At 44.1% G+C, this 22,269-nt stretch overlaps 1 protein-coding gene across 2 annotated transcripts in view; it reads left to right on the forward strand.

Annotated features, from left to right (window-relative positions):
• The window catches only part of RBM48 (RNA binding motif protein 48), a 268,656-nt gene that overhangs the window by 245,977 nt on the left and 410 nt on the right, over nucleotides 1-22,269 (forward strand). The gene's annotated exons all lie outside the window — the stretch shown is intronic.

The following is a 22,269-nucleotide window of genomic DNA, read 5'->3' on the forward strand; positions in this document are numbered from 1 at the left end:
AAGCGAGCGCTCTACTCGCTGTGCCACTTGACCGGCTTAACATGGTCACAACATGATATCAGTACAGTGGGCGAGATCGTAGAAGGGGCAGACTGGTGTCCTTTGAAACCCTAGAGTCCAGATTTCACCTCCCAGGCATTGAACGGTTCCAATATGCGCAGATGCAGCATGCCCTACAAGCCCACCTCCCAGCACTTGAAGACATGGCCGAAAGCACTCCCCTCGAAAGAAACATAGTTGAGGCAAGCATAGAGATCAAAGTAACGTCCACCATGTATAATGTAATCACTTCCTTTGCCACCACTGAACTAACCAGCCTAAAGGGCAAATGGGAAAGAGACATAGGACTTACACAACCGGAGGACTGGATGGGAGCCCTCATGTACCCTCGGGAGGTGGCCATTTCGGCCAGACTTGGACTTATCCAGCTTAAAATACTGCATAGGATTTACTAACCAAAGGTGGCATTATACCGCTGGGGGAAAACATCTGACCCACACTGTCTTCGATGCAAAAGGGAGGAGGGAACCTTCTTCCACATACTGTGGGACTGCAACCATATACAACAGTACTGGCAAAAATGTTGTAATGAACTCTCACAGGTACTGGGGAGAACGATACACAGAGACCCGAAGCTACTCCTGCTCGGGATAGAGGAGGAGGGAGAAGCATCTAAATATGAGAAGTTGCTTCTATCGACGACCTCGGCAATAATTAAAAGGAACATTGCACAATTATGGGGCTCGGAAACAACACCGCAGTACGAACAATGGGTGACGGACGTCAACATATGCATTGCAATGGAAAGGAGAGTATATACAGCCAGGGGATGTCCGAGGAAAGCAGACAAAATATGGAACAAATGGGAGGAAGCCCAATGACTGCACCAACCTGAACAATGGATGATAACGCACAATGTGCAATAGTAATCCAATCTGGCATATAGCGTGAGAAATAACGGACACTGCAAGACCCTTTTTCTTTCCTTTTCTTTTCTTTCTTCTTTTCTTTTTTGTTTTCTTTTCACTTGACCAGGGACTGTTCCACTGGTCATATAGGTTGAATGTTTATATGAAGAATGTATGTTTTATGATGTTAAGTTGGAAAAAACAATAAAATGTGTTATTAAAAAAAAAAAGAAAAAGTGGAACGGACAGCAATACAAGACAACGAACTTTACAATACAACAAAAACAGACGAGGAAAGACAAAGGCAAACAAGAACACTTACCTGAAGTATAGTGGCTTAGTCGCAGCAGGCCTGGACTACCACGTGCAAGGGACCAGTGAAGGAACTCGGTCCAGATCATACAAGCGCGCCTGCCAGAAGCAGCAGGACGGAGTGCTCGCCAAAACTAATCAGCAGGTGAGCTTTCCAGGGACAGCGCATCCCACGGGTACCACGGTTTGGGAGAAGGGGTCTGGAAGGGGATCAGGGGGGAAAGCTGGCATACTCACGCCCCCTATTCTCCACGCAGGAGCAGTCCCGACCAGCATCACCTATTACCACCAGTCACCACATAAGCGCAGAGGGCAAAGTCTGGCCCAAGTGACCTCACCCCCGGGAGGGCTGCAACCGTGCCCAAACGCCTCTGCAGAGACTAAGTGAGCATAACCGCGATAGTGCTCAACAGTGCCAGCGCAGCCATTTTGCTGGTAACTGCTGAAGTGCAGATTGGTGATGGAGGGGAATGCTGCTGGGTGGGTAAATGTATCCCACAAATCCCCCCCTCCCGACTCTCCTGAGACCTCTTGGTGAGAGAGAGTAGGGCAAAGTGGGGTCCATCAGGTGGAGTCCTTCCATCAGGGAGCGGTACGCCACAATCCTCCCGTTGTCTTTCCTTGGAATGTGGAGAGACACCCCCAGATTTTCATTGTCTGTCTTTTCCAGAAGTCCTCCTTGGTAATCAGGAGCGGAATCAGTACTAATCTAATAGATGAATAAAGACAGGTTACAACATTTTCCCACCGACTGTCTTCCCGGAAGGTTGACAGCAGTGGGACACACATACCTTACGGTCATTCACACGCTCTGACAGTAACAACAAATAATTTCTTACAAGACAAAGATAAGCATTGATCTTTTTACTAGAGATTTTTGGTGATACCCATTTGCACTGACAATGAAGAAAAGTACTCCTTGTTAGATCGATATACACATGAAACTACCTGTTCCCTTCTGGTTCTTCTTTTTCCTCGTTCTTATTCTCCAGATGTCTCCCCTATTTGACTTTCTCTTGGCTCCTCAATCAGCCGCAAAGTGTGCCTGGGGTGACAACTCTTTAACTGATTAATATGGACCCATTTCTCTACTGCCAACTCTCCTTTGGGGATGCAGATTCTGTAGGTGGCAGGCCTGGGATGGTGATCTCCTCTCTATTTTTTACTTCAACTGCCTAGGGTAGCAATGGGGCTTACCGGAAGTCTTTCCCTAGGATTGCCAGGGCCCTGGGGTTTACCCTCCAGTTGGGACCGGGCTTGGCAATTACTAGGATCCAAATTAATTTCGAGTCGGTTGAGGATATGACTGCCCATGTAAAAGGCAAAGGGAACACCTCGCACGACCCAACAATTATGCTCTATGCTTTTACCAGGGTCAGACATTTTTAGCATACAACTGCTAAGCAGATGATGTTTGGAACTGGGAATTTTCAGACCCCATACCCACTGATAAACTGACTCAACAGCGGGAAGGGTTTGGTCTTTTGGGAGTTTCTTGAATAATGCTTCGCTGATGAAGCTTTCTTCGCTATTCAAACCAACTCTGGCGAGAACAGACTCCCTCCTTTGATTTAACTGTATAGGGAAGAACAGCTATTCTCTTATTTTCCGAATGTCCGTTAAACTTTGAGCTGGTTTCTCATCACTTTTGACTATAGAATTGTGATTTTCAGATTGTGAGTCAGTATAACATTTCAAAGTATTTCCTTCCAGTGTGGAATGCCACTTAAAACTGGCAGGTTGATTTTCAGGAATGAAGAGGAGTCCACATCACCAGTTTGTTGTCCTACAGCAATTACTGTAATGTCTGGTGTTTGATTTTTTTTGTAAATGAAACTCAAGATGATCAGATTTTTGTTCAACCATGTGGCATGTGCCATTTAAACTAACATGGTTGACACTTTGTTTTAATTGTATTGGCCGGTTAGCCTGAGTCCAGAGTACCCTGTTCACACAGTCTATTAGGGGAGACAACCTGCGAAGGATGTCATTCCCTAATAGACAGGGGGTTCCCCCTGGAGCCACGACTATAACCAGGTGCTTCATCTTATGTCGGCCAATTTATATTTCCACATCCGCAGTCCCCTCGACAGGAATTTAATTCCTGGAGTTGTCCAGGAAGAGGGGTGAGAGGGATCTGGTGTCTCTCCCCCTTCTTGAATTTAGCTGCTCAAAGGTCCTTTTTGACAGAAGAGTGGCTTGGGATCCAGTGTCCACCAGTGCTGAAAATCCACATTGCCCTTGCACTCGAACGGGGGCATAGAATCTCCCTTCCTTCTCAAGTGGGCAAAGGTCATGGGCATTTTGGGCAAGTTGTGTGGTCAATTTCTTTATTTTGGACTCCCACGCGGTGGAGTCTTGGACAATTTTCTGTGCCGGGGTCTGGGAATCTGAAATAAAAAATTTGACATCCTGAAATAGATGGGATTTCGGAATCCTCTTTTTCCCATAGCTCTGTGCTGCCCTCTTACCTGCAGGCAGTCCCTAGAACCAGTTTGTGGGAAGGATCCCTCCATTCATATTTTTCTCTCAGGATAACCATTCAGAGGTTCCGGGATGGGTGACTCGGAATCAGTCCCCGCACCCACCCAGTCTTCATTCAGATCTCTTGGGACCCATTTTTCTTTGAGAGGAATTCCCCCATCCCTGAAGGAGAAGATTCTTTTCCCAGAATCCTCTAAGGATTGTTACCCTTCAAACCGGTGGGCACTAACTTCCTCCCCATAATGGGCCTTTTTGATGTCTTTACTTCTCCTACCCACCCTCTGTTCCCTGGGTTGGAGATTTTCAGGGGCAAGAGATTTTAGAGGGCGAGGAAGGATGCTACCTCTAGGGCTTTAAAATCCCCTTTCCCCCTCCTCTGGAACCAGTGAGTTATCAGGGTTCTCTCCCCGTCATTGTTCTAGGGTGCCAGACCCTTGGTCTGCAGGGTTCTGAGCCGCCATGTTCCTCTGAGGGTTCTGCTCAGCCCTCAACATGCGACTCAGATCCTGCGTCAGATTCTGGACCTGGCGCTCCGGTTGGGACACCCGTTCCGGCTAGTATGGGGTTCCCTGTTCATACCTAGGTGGTTCACGGGAAGGGACACTATCCCTTCTCCCGGAGTACCCTGGGGATTTTGGTAACCCTCCGCCCTTGGTCTCCCCTCTCCCTGATTGGGTGGTCTGGATTGAAAGAAAGGAGGGTTCTCCTGCAGGATGGGGTTTTGTAGATACCGGGGAAAGAAACGTAACACAGGATTTGGGGGATTACTGCCCTCCTGAGGGAAGTTGGGAGGTGAGTTTCCCGGGGCAGTACTTACCTGGTTGGATCCCCCCTTGGGCTGGGGGTGATGGGGAGTCCATACATACCCCAAGATAGGCCGGTTGCCTTTGTATTTGGGACTTTTATATAATCAGGAGAGTTAGGGGGGTTACCTCCCTGAGTGCCACCTGTCGCTGATTGGTTAGAAGGCCTTCTTTGCCTCTGATTTGGCTGGTTTTGGGTAGGTGCATTTTTAGGCTCCACCATTTCTAGGTCCAAAATGGGGGCAACCTTCACCTCTGCCACCTTAGCAGCCGCAGGGGTGTTTTTTTTTTTTTGTAATCAGATTTTTATTTTATGCAGGTTTTTGGACCTCATAGATCCGGGTAGCCTGCTCCATTACCCAGTCCCGGGTCCTTTTACCATGAAAATACCGCACCAGCTGGGTCATGGTGTATTTTGGGAGCGCATGAAAGTAGGTAGTTATAAACTCTCTGCTATCCGTGCGCACCCTCCTGGTGGTTTGTACAAAGGCGTGTTTTAGCTCCTGCACAAATTCTCATGGGGCCTGATCTTCTCAGAATTGCAAATTGGAGGCCGCTTTGTGAGCCTCTTGGTATTTTCTGTGGGCGGAAAAGTGTTTCAAGATGGCCGCCCTGTAGGTGGACCATCTTGAATGGTTTTGGTCTTCCAGTCCAGCAAAGAAGCTGGAGTACTCCGGAGAGAACGTCCATTTGGCATAATCTATGCAGTTCTGGTTATCTTTAAGGTGAAAAGTTTCCATCATTTGTTCATAGAGTTCCAAATGCTCCCAAACAGAATATTTTGCATTTTTGTGGTACAGCGTTAGGAAATTCCTAATGGCCTTGATCTGCCTAATGGGGTCCTTCACCATGACTCTCCTCTGTTTATTTGCCTTCTTTTGCTGCGTTACCCGAGTCCACTTGCCCTCAGACTCAGAGCAGCTACTGTTTGAGGACCCCTCATGATCTTCTAGGCACACCCTCATTTTTTCAGCTTGTGAGGGGCTCGCAGAATGGTAGAGCATAGTTTCTACCCCACTGTAGCGCACAGGGGAGTAGTCTTCTGACTCCTCCTTGCTTCCAGGGTTGGCAGAGGATCCCCCCCACTGCCCCGATTGTGTGGAGGTCTTCAGAATGCTCTTTTGGGGGCTGATCTCCTGCTGTTTAAATGGTCCCTTTGGAGATAGTACTTTTGCAGATCTAATTCCCTAACTTTCTACTCATCGGAGGCTTCCTGGTCAGAGACATCAATCAAAATATGTTTGTATCTATACAGGCACGCCCGTCAATCCATTTCTGAGGGGTGCTTACCTGTCAGCTCCATCATGCTAGGCATATTTAATTCTGATGGCCCCGTGGTTTCTGGCTCATGTGAACCAGTAGACATGAAGTCAGCAGTGCACAAAGTATTAAATGGGTTTGTGTCCCTTAGTACAGAGGGTACCACACTGGGATCACAGGTAGCCCTGTCCCTCTCTTCTTGTTCAGGGTCCCTCAAGTTTGGGTTTAGCCTGGCATACTCTCTCTCCAACCTCCCTAGCTTCTCCTTTTCAGCCCCTACCTCTTGATAATAGGCAATGGTCTGAGCTTTTTGCTCCGCTATCAGGGCTTGACTGGCCTCTATGATCCGCGCATGAGCTGCCACCTGCTTGTGGAGTCCCTTGTTCTCCTCAAAGAGGGCCTCATTGTCTCCCTTGTTCGCCTCACAGAGGGCCTCATTGTCTTTTTGCGCTGCCTGTATGGTTTGGGAACAATGAGACCATTTTTGTTGCAGGAGATTCACCTCCTGAGTTTGCACATTTGTAGTTTGGGTGTTCTCTTCCAGAGCACCTTCTACTTGTCTGGTGTGCTCCATTAACTTTTCATATTCATTTTTCAATTAATTTAGTTTCTGGAGGCCTAACTCTCTTTCTTGTAAATCTGTTTTTAGGTTGCTCACTTTCCGATAGAGGGCATCTTTCTCCTGAGTTAGGGTGCCCCTCTGTCCTGCCAGGTCATCCCTTTTGTTGCTTGATAGCATTTAATTTCTGGCGTTCTTAATCAAACTCTGCTTGGAGGTGGCGTTGTTTACTAGTTGATTTATTATGCTCCTCTTCCAATTTGTTAACCTGTTTTTGTAAAGCAGTTATCTGCTCTGGACAGACCCTGTTATATTTTATTTGTTGATTCAGCTTCTGTTGACCCTCTTCCAGAGAGTCAACCTTTTCCTGACACTCCTCTTTCAATGCATCTAATTGGGCCTCTTGGTCAGATTTATTCTGTTGTTGTAGAGCCAAGTCCTTTTTTTTTCTTTTTTTTTTTTACTTTATTTATTATGCTTGACATAACAATGAAAGAGTGAGCAGTGAACAGTATTCAGCGATTACAGTAATAACATATACAGTTGGCATACAATATCAACCATCAGAGTAGGGGGGCACCGGAACAGCTACCAGTCACCACACGTATATGATCTGGCACACAGGGCCATCGCTTAAGTCGGATTGTTGCTAGGGGAGGGTGGTGCAGATGAGTAGTCATCAGAATCGGTGGAGATGTAAGAGTGGAACTGGGACCATGTATCCCTAGGTTTAGATGTTGACGGTTGCTGAGTTGCCCAAGCCTCTTCCGTGTCGGAGGCCCAGGTCACGGCAGACAGCCATTGTGCATGTGTGGGAACTCGGGGACGGAGCCAACACAGCAGAATACAGCGCACAGCGAGCAGCATGCATAGCCCAGCCAGCTTCCGGGAGTCTCGGCCAAGTCCGGGAAGGTCATGGAAGAGGCATTTAAGCCAAGTCCTCTTTTAACTGTTTGATGTAGTTCTCAACTTGGACCTCAGAATCTTGGTTCTTTTGCAATTTTGGTTTAGCTAATTTTAGCTCAGTCTGGATTTGAGTTAAGAGTTCAGATTGATTTTGCGCAAGAGTTCTATTTTCTTCATGCTTTGTCCCCATCACTCCCATATGGAGATACATGAAGGCCGTGATTCTGACAATTTTAATCTGCTCCTCTTTAATTTTCGGAGTCATGTACAACTCGCTCAAAGCTTGATGTAATAGGCCACCGTCCTGCCACATGTCCATGGCAGTGACCTGTTGAATCATTTCTTCTAGCCAGACTTTCTCATCTTGCTCTGCCCATTCCCACTTGACAAATAATTTGTACAGAAGATACTCGCAGGCCATATTTATCTCTACTGAGGTCATTTTGAAAAAAGTGTTGTTTCTTTATTAATTTATTTATATAAGGTTAACCTGTATTCTCTTGCTTTTTGCCTGGTTTGGGGTTGATTTAGTTTAAACTTTATACACAGGCCTGGTACTTGGGGTCTATATTTGGGGAGGCGCTTTTTACAGCGTAATACAGCTTTCCACCCCATGAAGTATCACTACCTTGAAGGTTAGCCTGCTGTGTTAAGCTGCCACGAGTGGCAACACTTACCCAATCCCCGGCACAAGCCCCCAAGCAGTTAAGGATTCTAATAGGGCATCACACACCAGACCAGGACCCTTTCCCTTAGCATAGGGTGTAGCGCTCAATTAGAATACTTATTTACTTTATTTCTTAGAATTCAGATTGAGCTGGCATCCAACCCTTCTCACACGCCCTTTTTACAAATACCCCGGGTCACAATGGACCATGAACCAGGCCGAATGGTGGGAATATAATATTTATTTATTTTAAATTCAAGGAAAATCACACAATTTTAATATTGGGCAGCAATCCCCAATGGGGTGATAATTACAACGTAAACTGATGAAATGCACTTGGTTCACCTTCTACTAGAACATATTATTATCCAAAGCACAGATGAATAGGAGCAATTTTACTGTTCAGGTAGATAGCACCCGAGTTAAGATTTCCCCTACAATGCTCCCTCAAACCCCAACTAATCGAATTTTGAGTGGATAGAAAGGAGCAGCAAGGATACTAGGCAGCAAATATAATTAAAATCCGAACTTCCCTCACGGAATGGGAGGCAAAATCGGGGTTGAAAACCTTTGCAATTGCATAAATGACACTCAGAATTGCTAAATAATTAATTTATATGTGCGGTTAAATAAATGGGGTAAATATGATTTCTAAAAGTATCAGCAATGTAAGAACACTAGCAACTATAAGGTAAGGTATGAACCAAAGGCATACAGTTCAAAAATAAACTTGAAAGTAAGAACACAGTGCAGCCAAAATTACACGTTGGAAAGTTGCATTTTCTGCTTTTTACAGTTTTAAATGTCAAAATGGGTTTGAAAAGAAACGGGTGAAAGACAGAATCGGAATGCGGTTTTTAGGCTGGCTGATAGATGCACATCAGAAGGACTCTAGCTGAATAACTGGATGAGATTTTCAATGTGAAAGGAGATTCGGTTTTGGGAAAATGAATGCAGTTAAAAGAGAAAATCGGTTTAAAAGGAAAGGACAAGTTTCACTTAAACTAGATTTAGTGGCTAGATCGTTAAAGAAAGACAGTACACTCCAAGGTTAATTTGCACCTTTTCACCCCACGTTCAGCTCTATGTGGGAATTAATAAAATTCAAGATATGACTAAGGACTTAAGCAAGACAGAAATGAATGGAAGAATTGCGCTAACACTAGAAAATCAAGGAACAGAATACACAGAGGATTCAAACTATCTTCAACAAGTTATCAGGGTATGAATGGGGTTACTTAGAAGGTGGAACAAAGACATGGTATCAAGTTGGGGTATACCATGTGTTGCTATTGGATGGGGTAATTCTCACAATCAGCGCTTGAGTTTGGGATTTTGGGACAGCCAACTGAGTTTCTGGACAGCAAGGCAATATCTGGTCACAGTGGTGGGCTCTCCTAACAGAAAACAGCTGGGCAAAGGTCTGGTCACGGCACAGCGGCATGCAAGTAGTGGGGCAAAAAGCCGGTCTGGACACAGGGTACTCTCAAAAAGGGTACCACAGTTTTCCCCCTTCTGCCTGAGTTAGTGGGATTTTGTGATGGTATTTAGTTCTGAAGAGTGGTTCTGCCTGATAGGAGGGTCTGTATCAACTATCCCTTTCCTGGCAGTTGAGTCTGGAATATGCAGGGTGAATCTGGAATGTCTGGATACGCAGATGCTGGAAAATTCAGAAGAGTGTGTGTCCTTTGTCTCGGTGAGCACCCCCTTTTTTATAAGGCAGATGACATCACCGGATTATACTGCGGGGCAGGCTTAGGCTGGGCATGCCTTTAACAATTGGATTGGTCAGGGGGGTATGCAGTTAAAAAGTCGAAAACATTATGTCGAAAGACAATGTCGAAAAATAAAATGTCCATTTTTTTTTTCAATTTTTTTTGGGGGTTCTGTAAGTTAAAAAAAGGGGTAAAACCGACAAAAAAAGGGGGTTTGGGGGGTAACCCCCCATTTCGAACACAAAACAAACAAAAAAAGACATTCGAAAAAAAAAAATTCGACTTTTTTTTCCGACATTATATGTCATTCGAATTAATCACTTTCAACCGGTCAAGGGCATGACATCAGATTTATGATGTGTGCTTTACAATGCATGGGATCATCCCACAGTTACTTTTGCTAAAACCAGTTATGGCACAAACATGCTCCTTTTTTCCTTTTTACAGTTGTGGCACTTTTGAAACATACATATGCAGATTACATATTTCACAGAGCATGGCAGTCCAACTCCAAGTTTGTAGGACTTTGTTTCATCCTTCTAATCATTTTTTGTGATTTTCAGTCGGAAATATTTCACTTACAATTCTATAAGTTTATACATGTGTACATATTATCATAATGGTCTTACTAAAGGCTAAATACCCCTTTGGATATTACCTTACTCACACGGTCAGAGGCAGACCATAAATATTCATACACACAAAGGAGAAGGTACCAAAAATTGAATTCCATAGATTAACTCATCTATATTGATAAGGTGATGAATGCCCTCCTGTACCTTTCAGTCCGTAAAAAATAGACTAGGTACACGAATCATATACACAATTCTAGCAATTTTAATTGGTTTCCAATAGATAGTGGTCTGGGACACTATCACTACTAATATCAGACTTGGAGGTAATCCCTTCATTGAATCTGAAACCTTGTGTGTGACCCTCGATTGCATGGTGGTGACAAAGATAATCGTGTTTCCCCTGAAAAATGTTTGTGCAGTTGTAGCCAAGAAGAACTGAAACATGTCGGGATATATGTTTTGATCTACAACACCTGTAGAGTGTACTGGGTTTCAAAGTCATTTGTGTGTATTCAATTGTTAAATGTGGTTAAGTGTATGTTACGTTAGTGAATAGGTTCATTTTTATCCACCATGTGGGTTTTATTTTGGGTCATGTTCATTTCGAACATTTGTATTTGTTTTTTATCTATTGGAAACCAATTAAATATGGGTATATGATTTGTGTACCTATTCTATTTTTTCAGGACTGCAAGCAGGAAGCCAAGCAGATAACCTATTTTGCTGGTTCCCCAGTAGAGCAAATTTATTTATTTCTATTTATTTTACTGGGCCAAAAGCAAGGCTGTTGGAATAAAACATTGTTAGATTTGAAACGCCCCCCCCCCCCCCCCCCTTACAGTTCTAGGCAAGGACAGGGCCTTATTCAACATTACACTTTTAAACAGACATTTTTCTTGTTTGCAAAAGCAACCATTTTTACACATGGTTAATTCTGCTGGGATGTCACTGTAAAGATGCCGGTGGGGGGTGTCTGTACTTCTGCTCTCTCTATATGGTAGAGGAGAGGCACAGAGGACCCCAGCCGAGATTCTCTATTATTGGTACGTGTTTGAGCAATCAAGGCCTAGCTTCTCAGGAGGTGATGCGGATTGGGACTTAAGTACAGTGTAGTCCCTAAGCACCCTCAAAGGATTGTCCACACACTGTATCAGTTACAACACAGTCTTTATATAATTAATGTTCAAAGGTATATACAATATCACGATAACTCACTTTGTACTCCGAAAATCACCATTGGTAAATATATACAGTTCTAAAGGGGTACCACTAACGTTATTAGATCTCATTAAAGTGCATATGGTTAGAATGACACACAGATCAGAATAAAGAGGAAACCAGCAGTAGAGAGAGGAAGGAAAGCAAGATGGTTGAGCAGTTGGCAGAATACTGGCCCCACCTACCTAGACAGTTCTGTGTGGAGATCACCCCCCCCCGGGCAACCTGTAAAGCAAAGATGTATCACAAGCCCAGTCCATATATTGTTCACACTAGGCTTCCCAATAGTTCTGCAACCCCAAAGTACCTTGGTGTTGTAGCGTTCCTCATCTGGGAATCAACGGCCCTTCTTGAGTGCCCTCCCTTTAAGGCCGGAGTCACGGGTCATCGAACGTCCGACGGAGAACAGGTCGAGCTACGACGTTGAAGTGGCCGCGTCGTTCCTAGCGGTGCTCATTGATGGGGAAGCGTAAACGTCCTGCAAGGAAGAGGCGTGCAGGGCACCTCGGTGTCGATAGTTCTGGACTGCAAAGAGTTTGAAGAAATGTGGCCCAGCAGGGGCGTCGAGTCGTCGGCGTTTCTGTGATCTTTGGGTGGCGGGAAACCCACCGGCGGATGCACCTCGGTGCGTCAACGGTCAGGCCTTCTCCAGCAGGATACAGCGGCGATGATGCAGATGAGAGCGCCCTTGGATCAATGTAGTTCTTAGGCAAACGGGAGCACGCCAGCTCCAGTCGGCGACAGTGCCGGACAACAGTACGGGTGCTTCTCTTTGGAGTTCCGCAGCAGTCCCCGTATCTGGTCGACAGCCTGTCGAAGGTCTGTCTACCAGGGAGCTTCGGCAAAGGTCAGCTGGTGCACGATGGTCCCTCGTAGCTCGGGAAGAGAAAGAGGACACCTTACCAGGTCCTCTCTGGGTCAGTCCTTGGAGACACAGCTGCTTTCAGATTGTGGAGAGCAACAGCAATTCTTCTCTTCCAGCAGGTCTTCAAGGTCAAGCGTCAGTTTCACTCCAGTTACTTTTTGTAGTTTGGACTTCAGCTCTGAACTTGATTCCTAGCTGTGAGAGGTCCCCAGATATACTGTTGATCTCCCATTCATTCTGCTGGGTCACACTTAAGCATCCAATCACTATGAAGGGAATTCATGCAGGCAGGCAACCAATCAGGTGCATAGTGCATTCAGGCCATTCACTTCTCTCCAGACACTCACAACAAGTTATGTGTATTGGGACAGGTACCGAGCCATTCAACACTTCATACTGCATTCATACCAGTTTCGGGCAGGACTGTCTCAGTCATTGTGTCAACCACCAGATACTAGACAACCACAACATAGAATGCGTATTCGTCACACACTCCATTCAGCCAGCCAGCCAGTCTGGTCAGCACATCCCACACATTAGCATATATGGAACTTCCACCCAACAGCCAGTCAGGGGGAAGGGACAGAGGCAGGGCTTCCCGGAACTTCGGGAACCTCAAGATAACAGGCGATGGAAGGCAAGAAGCCATGGGGGCCATTTTGTGTCCATCAGGAATCTACCGATTCCAATGACAGGGCCTGGGCATCCCAAAATGGAGGACGCTCAGGGCACCAGTCATTTCAGCACAAAGCTGCCACCAGCCCGTACCCTGCTCTGTGGGCCACCCACAGGTGCCAAAAAACACACTAGGGGCCACAAGGTTGCACCCCTACCCATGGGTGCCATAAGGGTATCCCATGGGTCTGTTCACCAAACCAAGAGAGAGAGCTGCACCGCCAGGAGTCCCACACGAACTCCTGCGCGGAAAACACGACAAAACACGATAAAAAGCAGTAAGGGACATGGATACGGAGGCCCTGTCCCTCCAATGCATTTCCAGCATCAGTCACTTTCAAATGCGGCCTTCTCACATCCATTTTCTGAATCTTTCCAAAGCCTCAGTCATGTTTCCATTGCACAAGAATCTGTCAAAATAAATAAATATACCTTGAAATTGACATATATTAACAGAGAGAGGGTTTCTTTTGAAGAGTTTATCTGGGTTATTTTGTAGCAAAAAGTCAGCATTTTTCTGTACGACTGAGAGTAAAGTTGTTTGTGATTTCACAGATTTTTCCTGACACAGCCTGTCATTCAGTGAGAAATGCTATCTTTAGCTGGGGCACCACCTGAATATGGATGGGTATAGCTGGGTCTCACTGGATCAGGCCTGTGTATTGCTGAACAGATGAAAAAGGGCACCAGGGCGGCATCATTGTAAAATATTTCCATTTTCAATGGGAAATTCTGAGCTAGCAGCAAAGCAGCGCTGCTTTTCAACTCTCTTCTTTGGTGCATATCAGGAAACACACTGGCAGCCTTTCTTGGTGTGTTCTCGGTTACATCTTGCCCCATATGTGTTTGGCAAAGACAGCGCAGCCATTATTTTGGTGGCTGCAAAATGCCGTTTTAAGGCAAGGTGATAGTGCTCAACAGTGCCAGTGCAGTTATTTTGCTGGTAACTGCTGAAGTGCAGATTGGTGATGGAGGGGAATTCTGATGGGTGGGTAAATGTACCCCAAAAAAGCTAGCTTCAGAACCAGACTTTACTACTGAGAGATTGAAGTCCCAAATCATGGCAAATAGCCGCTAAAGGAACACATTAATTGAAATAAAGCAGCCTCTGCAATAATAGGGCTTCAGCATAATCTAGCTCCTCCAGCAACCAAATTCAGGAAAACCTCCTGTCCATATAGTAATTTTGGGACAACTGCCCCATTATGAAAAAAATGTAAACTTGCTCCCAGGAGAATTTCCCATATCTATTGCTAATCTTCAACATCTGAGCTGCCAAAATGCTGGCCTTTGTTTTTTTTAATGGGAAGTCTTATTAAGATGTGCCAGAATCAGAAATCCTAAATATACCTGAATGTGTGTGACCTCCAAACTAACCTTATTGATTAACCAGGTGAGTCTACATTTCCTATCTTTCTGGAAGAGTTTAATCACTTCCGAATTCATATTTAATTTGTTATCCTCCTTGAACTGATCAAATGCACTAATCAGTCGCTGCAGGCCAATAGGTGTCAAGGAGGAGAAATTCGGCAGCATATGCAGGCCATGATAACTTAATACTGCCTATTTTTGGGGAGACAAAGGACACCTTCTCTATAGAATCTTCTATATCTGCCACATAAGGTTAAAACGCACCCTTGTCTCAAACGTGATGTGACTTTTTTCCACAACATAAATCCCTCATTTAATCTGACCTAAATTGAAGTGTCAGTATGGAGGTAAACCAACATTTTGAGTAGGCCAGTTGGAATACCCCGCTTATGTAGTTCGGCCGACAGATTATGCTTATCGACTAAATCAAAAGCAGTGGAGAGGTCTAGAGAAACCATATAAATCTGAGTTGCATTTTTACGACTGGCCAGTAACTGCAAGAAGGTCATAAGAAGCACATTACAGACTGTTCCGACCTTCCACCGAAACCCTGTTTATGCTTTATTAAGCAACGCTACTTCATTAGCCAAGTTCTCCGCTTTTTCTAAAATCGATGCAGCAATTATCTTGCTGTCCGCATCAATTGTTATGGGCCGGTAATTATTAGGTAATAGTCATAAATGGGGATTACTGGCGTATTCTTCCATGACCTAGAGATACACTGTTTGCACTTAATATCTTTAAACACAATACTAGCTCAGAGCTCTTGAGCTTGTTTAAGGATGATATTCGATATCTGATTTGGGCCTCCCACACCTGATTAGCACTTCTATGGCTATGTGATATATGCACCAGGCAGAATGATCTGCTATTAGATCGAACAATAGACCCCCTCCTTTATTCCCATACAAATCCAAGAAATTCTGTCCCCACACTTTTGCTAAAATAGGGTTCTTCTGGACCTCCACGTGATTTGTCTCCAACGCATTTATTGTAGACCAAAAATGTACTGCAGTCTTCCTCCCAATTATAGCTAACATTGCCTGTCCATCTTGTTGTATAAGTAACGATCTGCAAGCTTTAAAACAATTTTCCTAACTTTTATTTCTTTGCTTTATTAAATTTGCAATACCCGAGGCCTCTAACTCGCTCTGCCTAATCTCTCTGATAGTCCTAATGCTACTTCTCTTTTGTTTCTGTACAATCTTGTCAAACCTATGTTGATGACATTTAGTGGCTGTATTTCTGGCTTTAGCACACTTGGAGAGTGGAATTGCTAGTTTAATTACACCATTAAAATCGTTGATAGAATATAGTTGAAAGTTCTGCTCCATGATGGTATTGATGAAGGATATATATAATGTTTACATTAAAACGTTGACCATTAGCATCATTCCACTTTCCTGCTGCTGCTGCTATTTACAGTCAAGGAACCAGTAGCACACACTCCTTTATTTTTCACCCATATAGAAAATGCCACCACTAATAAACTGTGGTCACGTAAGTTAGTTTCCCTGATACTGCAACTAATGCTTGTCTCTAAAACACCTTTAGAATCAAACATAGAATTGATGTTTGTTCTGTCTTCTATGTTATATTTTTGTTGGTAAAATAAAAATGTGTGCTTTTGTTGTTAGATTAGTAGTGAATTGGCGATCAGGGAACATATGTTCTTTTGCTCACTGCCTTTTTTTCTATATTTGACTTAATATAATTCCTTTTTTTCATACTCAATTTATGCTTGGATTGTTTTGCTTATGAATGTCTTTTCTGAATTGTAATTGTTTTGTTGAATTAAATAGAGTTTAAAAAAAAAAAGAAACAAACATATAATCTAGTACAGAAGAAATGATTCCTCTGCGCCATGTATGGTACATTTTGTGATCCGCTTCCATTTGATCATTTAACATACTCTGTCCCCAGTCTTCCCTAGACTTTCTCCACATCTATTTTATTAGTTCCCTATACGAAAACTTACAAAACGTGTAATCTCTAACCATGGAGGAAGCTTCAGCACAATTGGAGTTTAAAATCTCCAGCAACAATTTCATAACCTCCAGGATAGGTAACATAACAATCCTCAAATAGCAATGACAAATTCTGCAATGTCTCACTAAGGTCACACAGAGCATGCTGCCAATAAATGTTCACCACCATAAGATAAACCTTTGTACTGTTTACTACCCCTTCTAAGAAAACAGCCATCACCCCTCTCCCCACATCTCTTTGCTCAAACAGTTTAAATCCAGAATCATTCTGGACAGGGATAATTTAACCGACAGAAGGAGGACGACATAAACTCCCCCTTCTCGCAGGTTGAAATCTGATCGGATATCTGTCGAACAACAGACAAGTCATCAACCACACTTCCTGCAACAAGGAGAGTATGGCATCTCAGAAACATACATAAATAGCTATTATTTAGAAATTCACTAAATCCCTGTACATTCCATGAAAGGCATTTGAAAGAGCACGGAATGCTAAAGATTGTTATTGTTTCAAATCCTTCAATTGTGTAATGGATCCTTGTAGCACCACAGCCAAACATCTCCACTCACCCACACTAACATGGTTGGGCTCTCGATTAATCAATACTCCCCCTTATTTTATCCAGATTTACTACTCACTCCCTCCCTCAGCCCTGTCTTCCCTTTTATGTGTCAGTCCACTGCCAACTCTTTACACAAGGGGCATTCCAAACCTTTGCCTTCGGAACATAGGGGGTAAGGTCATATCCCAGTTGCTTAAGCTATTCACCTCCTTCAATAACACCTCAAACTATCCTGGATGGAATAGTTGGGGCAACTCTCATCTCTTTCCGGCTCTATGAAATCCACCACATCAATATCTTTTGTCGCAATTGACCTCAAATGTGGTTTCTCATAAAAGAGGTTCAATACACTCGCAACCAGAGTCCCAGTTTCAAAGAGATATTCCAAAAGCAATTTTAGAGGACCCGGGTCATTTATTCCCTACACCTCCTTCCTTAATAGTTGTAAGAGCCACCATTCTTTTTCTTAATATTAGTTACACCTTGTGATTGCTGTGATGCCACCGCTGAAGAATACAAGGTTTCTCTGCTGCTGTTCCCTTAAGCACTGTTGGAGTAATGGTCTGTTGCCAAGTTGCCAATATTGGCACTAGAGGACTTTCAACAAAAATTCCCTGTGATGTATGGGGATATCTGTTTTCAGTCTCCCTGTTCATCCTCTGAGGAGGCAGTGTGCTGATCGTGACAGTTCACCGTCTACCAACATATCATTCAATTTAGGGCCCCACAGGTACCCACATTAAAAGTATGTGCCCCCTCCCTTCGTTTCATTAATGACCACATCCTTGTCTCGACCTGAAGTGGAAGAATTCCCCATGTTTGTCAAATAATCTATAGAGACATTATCCTCAAATATCAGCTCTGACTCACTCCCCAAAGACTGCTTAATGCATTTCTCTTTCAACTTCCTTTTTTCGTACATTGTGCCTTTGTCTTCCTTCTTGTCCGAGAAGGGGACTGGTGGAGCAGATCTAATGGTGAAGGGTTCACTGTGTGAAGGAATTTCCTTGATGACTTGGGGGACGATTAATTTTCCCCTTTTTAAATTTCTATTTTTCTTCCCTTGCTCGTAAGAGAGCACTTTCCTTCTCGTGGGTACAGTCTGGCAAATCGCACTTATTTTGGCGCCACATCACGGTTCACTGACAGACCTTTAGGAGCTACTGTTTAAATCAGAAGGCGGGTCATTTGAAGTAACCTTTGCACTGGCAAGCAATTTCCACAGCACAATCTCATCCCCCCATTCCTCCTCAAATGTATCCAGACATGTTGAGATATTTTTCTAATAAATGGTCTGCCCTTCTAATCCTCACATATTAGGACACAGTTTAACAAAGGAAGAGATGACCAATGTCCGCCACCTGCAAGGCTTTCTTTATGTCCTCGGGCAGGCCACTTATTGACGAGGCCGATACATCATGGTCACTTATTTCATCCTCCATCCTCTATAAAAAATAATGCATTTCCATGTCTGGGGCTCTATGTATACCGCTTGGTGAAGGTGGTCATAAAGTCACATTTTATTAGTGGAGATTTCCCAATCCAAATGATCTTGGTAATCAGATTGCATAGCTTTACGAAAAGACTGAGGTCTAACAGTGATGTTAGTAAGTAAAGGAATGTTGGGAGGATTGCCATTTTTACAATAGAAATTCTATTTATCATGGATTTCAGGAGTCGTACAATCTTTCAATACAGTCTTCAATATATTTGAAAATGTTTACATAATGTATTTGTATTAAATGCTGAAAGGTTTCTAGACATTAATATACCCTAGTAGCTGACCATTAAATGGCAAAGTTTTAAACATGCAACACCTTTTAAATTCTCTGTACAGTCGGTCAGGGGGAACATTTCATATTTGGATGCATTGATGTTGAAACCTGAGTATTTGCCAAACGTTTTTATCCCTACCATTGGTGTAGACATATTTCCTCTCTGGTGACTAGCATATAACAAGAGGTCACACTGTAATGACAGAAACTGATGCTTCTACAAACTTATTAGTCTCTCAACTTACAAACTAAGGGTTCCAGTGTGATGGCAGTGGGCACCCGGCCTTCGATTTAAAACGTGCACCCCAAGCATCACAGTCCTCCTGGCCTGCACTCCAATGCTGGTGAGAATTCAGCTGGTCCTCCTCTGCGACCTCAGAGACCTGCCAGAGCTTTCAGCGCAGCTGCGGCTCTCTGTGCGAGTAATCGATCAGGGTGCTTGCCCGCTCCGATGCAACTTTGCTTTCCCTCAATCATCTCTTGGCCCAGGGACAGCTGCCGTCACAACACTTCAGTGCCGATTCTTCTTGCACAGGGAACCGAAGATGGCAGCCGCAAGATTCCCATGCTCGCCTCATTCGCCCATGTGTTTACTCCATTGTTGCACCACTGTGATTGTCCAAAATCGATTTAAGGGGGTCGCAACACCCGTGACAGCAGTTCAGGACACCCAGCAGATGGGGCACAGTGGGAATCAGGTATCACATGATGTGTAGGACGTCAACCGGAGCACCACAGTCCTACATCCTCTCCAGTCTGCACCTAGCCATGCCCCAAACTCCCATGTAGGGTTAAGTTACAGACATCATCAGTAACGGAAAGCTTCATATCCTTTAGCTTCAGCATGTACTATTGATAGTATCTGTGAAATCTTGTATTGTGAGACAAACATTTTAAAATTCCCTCTCCTACCACTTGGACAAGCCACCCCAACCAGGCCTTGAGTTCATTACCATCACCAAATATCCAGCACAAACACTGTATTTCATAACCAATAACCGAGAAAAAAAATAGAACTTTGCTCAATTGAATCCTATAAATAATTACCCAACTGTAAAGCCATTTAGTGAGCTTTTTGTTAAGTGTAGATAAAGGCAGATCCTCTGTGCATTTCTTGGCAATGTTTAAGAATGACAACCTATATAATCCAAGTACTCAGGTGACAGATGCTGAAAAAAGTTTCAGTATTTTAAATTTCTCTCAGCACTGATTGTACAGCCGTACCCAGCAGAAGAGCATAGGGGTATGATCCAGCAAGACCGCGAGAAGCCAATATTGTTTGGCAGGGATTTGGAACTACCAGACTGCTGTGTGGTTGACATTAGTCGCTGTTTGGGACATAACATGTCCAGTAACATATTAAATGACATGTCCGATATGAAGGTGAGGCTTTTTTGTCTGAGAACTGGAATAGGAGACGCGTGAGTGCCGGTCACTAGATCGCCACTCATTAAGTAGAAAGGAGCGCTCTGCCCCAGGTGGAGACTGCATCACATGGGAAGGCAGAGCAGCGTTGTACAGGAATAACATGGTGTTGGTAAGCCATGAAGGTCAAAGGACATTCCACATTAGGAAGTGTATTGTTTTAATGTAACTGACTAAATGTACCTTGCTGTTTAATGTACGATTCCCATTGTGTAAAACTCAGAAATGCTGAGAAATATATATAGGGGGGCATTTTTTCTCAGGAACGGGATACTCTGCCAGTTTTACCGCCAATTTCTCTAGAAACGTATAGAAATAAAAGCTGACTGAGTTGCTGCTTCCATGGTTAACTTATTGAAATTATTGGGCATGTTTTCTCACTTGCTTCATCAAGTTTGACGGCTTACAAATGTGCTACAAGGTGATCTGGAGGCAACAGCTGTTTGCACAATTTCAGTTGCCATACAAGGGTGAGCTTTTTCTAGGTCAGTAAAGAATTGTGACGCCGTTATGAAGAATCTGCAATTTCGCTGGGAAAAGCATTTGATATTTTACATTTGTGTCCAATGTCATCTTTTTCATTTCCATGAAGGTTCTGCAAGCAACCTGTACTGTGCAGCTGAAATCTAGAAAGATATGAAGCATGTTCAAAGCACATCGTTCCAATGTCTCTAGCTGCTTTCAGTATCAGGTCACAGTCATTAAAAATGTGGGCTGTCACCAGTTGCGGAAGCTCACCTGGATTAGGACGGAGTGATGTGGGCAGAAACACTTTCTCCAGGGAGGTCTCTGGTACCATTCCAGCTGCAAACCCCAGGAATGGGTACCACCTCGAGGGGGTTGGCAATGGCCATGGCAAGGAAGAACTGGAAACAGATGTGTGTGTGTGTGTATATAGCACCCGAATCAGTAAAATGGGGCAGCACTGCCTGATCTGGTTGAGGAATGGTATCTCCGATCGTGTTTGAGGAATGGTATCTCCGATCGGTCTGTGCCATCACCCTAGCCTGGGCACACAACCAAACTTAACCAGTGATGCAAACGGACTGTACAGGCTCTATGCAGCTACATGAGCAGACGTTGTTACCAGAGAGTGGTTGTGTTTTCTCAGGTCCATGCTACACTGGCAGATTTCCAGATCGGGCACTAAGTGTTTCTGGATCAGAATCTCTTCTAGCAGCTACACCCATTTTTAGCATGGATGGTGCTAGTCTGCAGTGAGGAGACTGCCCAGACACTGTGCCTGGAGGTTAGAGCTTGAAACTCAGGTGGCCATCTCGTTTACTGCCGAAGAAATGCCACACTAGAACATAACAGACAGATGTTACACTTTCTTTTTCAGTGCAGTGACACGCTCATCTGCCTCTTCGATCCACGGCTTCAGTTGGTCTGTTATTTTCTGAACCTTTTTCTTCGCTGCCAGTGCCACCTTAAGCCACACTATCTGGACATTAACCTCATCCATGATGCCCATAAAGACCTCCTTGCGATCACTCGTTGGGCTGGGGTTCCCTCTCGTTACTCACTTAGTAGGCAGAGCAACAGTTGTAGTGAATAAGTGTGTTACCGGTCTACTCTCCTACTTTCCTCGAGGGACATCCTGGGCTCCTCCAGTCCAACATTTCAGCTGGTTCAGTCATCCCAGTGGCATCACAGTATCAACTGGACATTTCCTGGGGGAGGCCTCTGTTCTGGCTATGGTCAGGTTCTAGAGTCTCATCTGCTTTTGAACTATAAAAACAAAAAAATAAAATGTGCAGGATTTTCTGGCAAATCCTCGTGAGTATATAGCAGCCAGCATTACCATTTGTTTACTGGTCGTGGTGTAAAAAACAAATATTAAAAAATAAACAAAAATAAGAATCGCACAAAAACCATTGTCTTTTCAGATTCCTGTGCCACCGTTTTATCCCCCAGCTGCAGTAGTGTTCAGTCCTTTAGATGCGATTTCCCCCCCTACCCCAGAATGAGAAGACTACTTTTTTAAAGCATCAGAAATTTAGCATGTGCATCTACTGAAAGCACTTGCACATTTGAAGCATTATTAGAGGTAAGTACCTATCTTATTTCAAGTCCTGAGCACAGCAACCACCGCAATGCACGAGAGTAAGGGATTATCGCTGCAGAGAAGTGAAAAGGAAAAGTTGTTTTACTACATTTCTCCCCCTCGGAAAACCACATTGAATGTGAAATGCATACT

This window comes from Ambystoma mexicanum, chromosome 2q, assembly GCF_040938575.1.
Source record: "Ambystoma mexicanum isolate Mex_15411 chromosome 2q, UKY_AmexF1_1, whole genome shotgun sequence".
Taxonomy (NCBI): Eukaryota; Metazoa; Chordata; class Amphibia; order Caudata; family Ambystomatidae; genus Ambystoma; species Ambystoma mexicanum.